This window comes from Ipomoea triloba, chromosome 6 (genome assembly GCF_003576645.1).
Source record: "Ipomoea triloba cultivar NCNSP0323 chromosome 6, ASM357664v1".
NCBI classification, from domain to species: domain Eukaryota; kingdom Viridiplantae; phylum Streptophyta; class Magnoliopsida; order Solanales; family Convolvulaceae; genus Ipomoea; species Ipomoea triloba.
In genome coordinates this window covers 9,870,244-9,876,064 of record NC_044921.1, presented here as the reverse complement: position 1 = coordinate 9,876,064, position 5,821 = coordinate 9,870,244, and positions in this window count along the sequence as shown.

Below are 5,821 nucleotides of genomic sequence, written 5' to 3'. Positions count from 1 at the left end.
TCGGTTCTCCCAATGAGATCCTAGGAGATGAGAAAATTGAGAGGAGGTGAGCCACCCCGCTTGGATTCAGGCACCCATTGCACTGACCTTCGAAAAAGCATGGAGCTCCATGTGAAGTCGGGTAGCCCGAAAAATGAGATCTGAGGGGGTTGAGAAGAAAGAGTGATCGCCCTAAGCCACGGCGATGAGCGGTCCATGTTCCTGCCCTCACTTAATTTTCAGTACAGGGGCTTTGGCGTAAAGGATGGAAAGTTTGGCAAAAGGTGTGCATATCGTTCCCACTAGTGGGGTCGGCTTTTAGGCCCCAACAAAATGGAAGACGAATTTTCAATAATTGCATGTTTGTCAAAGTGTGTTTGTCATTTTTGAAACATTACTTTTGAAGATAGTTGCTTCCTCAGTATATTCCTTACATTTGTTTGGCCTAAACTTAATAGCCTTGGTAGATAGTGAAGGAAATTTCAGTCACTCTATTCCGACATACCTGAATGCAAAGCTTTTGATTACCCTATCTCCACTTAACTGTTCTTGGCACTTAGATGATTAGGATTTGATAGTATACTTGCTTGAGCACAAGCAAGATCTAAAGTGTGGAAACTTTGATAAGTGCCAAAAACAGTCAAATTTCGGGTCATGTTTAGATGATATTTTACTATCTCACCACCCATCTATGATCATTTTTATGGATAAAACCTCTAATTAGCACCTATATGACAAATCCAGCTCAAGGAATGTATTTTGAGTTACTTCCGTAGGATATAGCAAAGTTTTGGGCCAAAAGAAGCAACAAACAAAGAATCCACCAAGCAGGAGGCTGCCACGCACCATCACACGCGTGTGAGCATGCGTGGATTTATTCCAGAGAGCTGCCACACAGGGTCACACGCGTGGTAGCAGGCGTGGAACGCGTCCAGTAGGGCAACAACGGAAATTCAACTTTTTGAGCAGCTATTTAAACCTTTCCTTCTTATTTTTGGAGGAGGACACTCCCAACTTTCAGATCTGATTTCTCTCTCTATTCCTTCCCCTTTGGGGAGGAAAATCATACTCTTTTCCCTTAGATTAGAATAGATCTTTAGAATAGAAGATGGATTGAAGACGTAGACTCCCATTCCTTTGGTAAAATACTCTTTCCATTAGATCACTTGTTTATATTTATTGTTGAAAGTAATTTTTGCTTTGTTGTTTTGAATGATTTCCATGATTGAGTAGAGTAATTTGGGCGTGTGTGCCTTTGTTAAACTATTGATTGTTGATTAGAAATTGCTTTATGATTTTGAGATCTGAAGAAGTAGGGTTGATGTTTGTATGGTTGAAGTTGTTCAAGCTTTACTTCTACTTCGGCCGGAATAGTTAGTAAACCGAGTGGAAGTGAGAGAGTGCGCAATAGCGGCCTCTCACGAGCCCAACTCACCCATATCTCCGCTCTTAGTCCGAAAGGACGAGATCCGAGAGGAGTGGTAGACTAGGTGTTCGATAAAATGCCTCAACCGAATGAGGATTGAGAGTCTGAGTGTGACGCCACTCGGTACTAATACCTTGACTCCCTTACTCGATCACGAAACTCGTTTCCCATATTCCCTAGGAAAATCAATCGATTTGTTTGACATTAGTGCACACCCCTTTTATTTATTTTTCATTATTTAGTGTAATCCCATTCTTACAACCCCAAACTTACTCATTAAACCAATCTCTTGTAATACTTGTAACTCTTACCTTTTAACACCATTAAGGTCAACACTAATTTGATTCCCATTCGCCATCTTCGAGAGGCACGACACTCGGGGAGTCTTGACTCTTCGTTTTACCACCTTCACATTCACTCACACTAAATCCACAACATCAATAATAGATCCAATCTACCCTAATGAAACAATAAGCATGAATGTGACAAAATCGATGGACCACAGAGCAAGACCAAGTGGCCGATTGGTCTTCGTGACCAGTCGACAAGAAAATTTCAAAAAAAAAAAAGTTGAAGTAGATCAAGTTGATGGGTGGCCAATCGGTCGGCTCATATAGTCGGTTGGTCGACCGAAAAACAACAGATAGTGACAATAGTGAACAAGGCAGCAACAACAAAAAAGCATAGAACATATACTTGTAACAATGAAACATGCGTGATAGGAAGGCTAGTCGAGCAAGTTGAATGTCGGAGGAGCGATCTCGGGGGAGTAGAGGCACAATGGTTGGCCGAATGAAACAACGTAAGAGAAGAGGAAGGTGACTATTTATAGGAAGCTAATGGGCTTGGAAGTTGAAGGGTCAACCTGATCAAGATTTTCAACAAACTACTACAGTTTGAAATTTCCAAAAATATGCTTGATCGATTGGCAAGAATATGGTAGGTCGGTTGGGATATCTATAGTAGGCCGACCAGAGGAAGTTTGCTCGCGATAAACAGATTGGAAAAAATTACAAGGAAATTATTTTCACTTGTCGAACTCCGACGATTCTAGCAGATTCAAGAAGTGGGGGACTCGTGATGGGTAAATACGCATAAAGAACTAATCTGTATAGCCGGTCCGTAAAGAAGTCACCTAGTCGGTCCGTTATAACCATAAACTCGATGAGAATAAATCACTTGTGATCAACCGTACTGCTCGTATCAACAGGCCTCATGATGCTCTCTGATCACCATTGGAATGGCCTTGACATAAAGCCACTCGGCTGGTCTACCCCGGGTGCCCTTGTAGAAAGCCACTCGTATTGACAGGCCTACTTGTAATATTACTCAGCCTCAGACTGCCTGGTCTCCCTACAGTAGACCGATTGGCTGACATATGAGCACCCTTTGACTTATTCACAAACATATGTATTCGTAATGTAATTGTTCCATTTACTCTATAAGAACGGCATTCGTGCCCGTAGCTGCTGGCGTACACGAGTTAAGCCTTTTCAAGCTCATATTGTGATTTGATTTGCATCCCCTACACACAAGAGAGAGCATCTATGCTATATAATTCAACAGCCTTCTAAAAGTCTCATTATATATAGTGGTGCAAATCCACTTTCCAAACCAATGTAGGATAAGTGCTTTATCAAAGCTTTTCCACCTTCATTTTCCAACTCAAATGGGTCTACTTTGAGAATCAATTTCTCATTCACCCATTATCTGTTTTGAGCATACAATATATCAATATCTTATTCTCACTATGAAGAATCTGAATCCACTTTGACGAAACCAAATCGAAAGTGGACCCCACATATATTTGTACCACAAAATAGCCACTTAAATGTCATTTTATGTTAAAAAATTCAACAAAATGTTCTTTCGTTTCTGTTTGTTTCTTTAGGGAATAGAATTTAATATATGATAATCCAAATTCACAACACTACTATATGGGGGTGTTTGGTATTTGGTAAATGTTAGTTTTGTCAATTTTTTATTTTTAACGATTGGGAAAATGTGCAAATAAGCCATCGAACTATTTTGGAATTAGCAATTAAGTCATCAAACTCGAATAAGCTCCAAATAAGCTACTACACTCAGAAAAACAAAGCAATTAAGTCACTAAACCGGAAAAAAAAATAACAATTAACATTTTTAACAGGTTATTTGCCTATTCTGACCACCAGCGGCTAGGGTTGAGCAAACCCGACCCAACCCGATGGACCCGCCACATCCAAAACCCAAATATAGGCCACGGGTGGATATCCGAATCCGACATATTGTATCCGGGGTGTTATATAGTTCGGGTAGGGTTAGGGATTTGGCAACCTAACTCGCCTGAATATCCGAAGTATTATATGTGTATACATATGTATGTTCCATACGACGTCATATATATGATATATGATATATATAAATAAATAAATAAATAAATATATATATATATATATATATTTATTTATTTATTTATTTATTTATTTATTGTAACACCCCCATTTTCACAACTTAAAATATATTTACAAAATCACCAATAATATATTGCGGAAGCTTAAAATTCTAACCAAAACAAAATGGGTGTTACAGCCACGCTCGGGTATCTCTCCTATACCCAAACGCTAAGGCTAAACTTACAACATCAAAAGTTCTCAAATAATCCAACTTAATACATATGGAAATAATTAATACAACGGGGTATTCTCAAAATGCTAAAACTTCCAGGGTGTCTATTCTAGGATAGACTAGATCTCAACCTCAACTTCCATCCTATTCATGTTCACCTGCAAAAAAATCATTTAACACAAAAACAAAGGAGTGTATATCCCAAAATTAGCATAAGCTAAGTAAGTTCCATTTCACCCCGTAAAATATAGGCTTGGATTTTATATTTTCAAAATCTCATATTCTTTTCCAAAATCGTGTGTGTGTGTATATATATATATATATATATATATATATATATAATTTATTTCATAATCTTTCATAATAATATACTTTTCCAAAATAATGTGGAGATATCATTTTCTTAAAATAACATATTTGTTAAGGAGGATTAAATACCAAGTGGAGAGTCTTTAAGCTCTCACATAACCACCAATAGGCATCATAAGCCAAACCAAAAATTCAATAGGCACTACAGGCCAAACTTATACTTCATAATTCATAAATCGAATTTTGGGGGATTTCAAAACGTAAACCAATATCAATCAATTAATTTTCATAATGACTATAATTCCAATGGTATGCTGTGAGATTTCCGGCTCACACCGGCACCAAATATTATTATCCTCCAAGACCAAATATGTATATATAATTTCCAAAATATATCATTTCTTCATAATAAATATTTTCTCCAATAAAATATATAATTTCTCAAAACACATTTTTCTCCACAATAATTCATTCCATAATAATATATCATTCTTAATATATATATGTATATAACACCAAAAATGCCAAGCGAAATATTTACACAACACACGGGTTCGACCCATAAAAATATATTCTCGAAAATTCGAGAATCAACACACATAATATGCAATGCACTTGTGATCACATGTACATTATAATGCACATATTTTGTAAAACATATAATTTTGATATATATAAATATAATATCATATAAATATAATTTGGGGTAAATAAATAATTTTGGTGAACATAAAACTTACCCTGTAAACCAAAATCTTCTCAAAACTCACTACGAATAGTTGAAGCTTAAACTCTGATTCTTATTTATCATTCTTACGGTAAACACTTCTTTTCTTTTTCTTTCTTTTCTTCTCTCTTTCTCTCTGCCGAATACCTCTCCTCCTTCCCTTTTATTTCCCCCTTCCTTTGTCTTTATCCTCACTAGACAACAAAAAATAATAATTTGGAAGAAAACAAATTAGCAGCTCCAAAAGTCTCCCCTATTTCGGCTGCCACAAGCCGCTCCCACTCTCCCATTTTTTTTTTTTTTCTTAAAGGCTACCCACTCCTCACAAGGCTCAAGGCATTTTGTCTTCTTATGCTATTTTCCTGCAAATCTGCCAATACACTCCCCAATGCACAATTATATTCCACAAAAGAAAATACCAAAGACTTATATACCTTGCATAGATTTGAACCTATGTCCTCTAGCTCCACCAAACCACTTTAACTCTTACATACTCTCTTACCCAAATTTTATATATAGCATATATATACGACTAAGAACAAATCTTTGAAAATAATTTGTTGTTGCCAAGATTCGAACCAAAGACATCTTACAATAAATTTAAAGTCTAACCCATCAAGCCAATTCAACAGTTAAGAGTTGTATCGAAATAAATATATAAATATATATAGTACCAGAAAATAAGAGAAATATAATAATAATTTTCAAAAATTCTTTTGGGCAACATGAAATAATATAATATAAATATTTCGAAAAATATTATAATTTTCTGA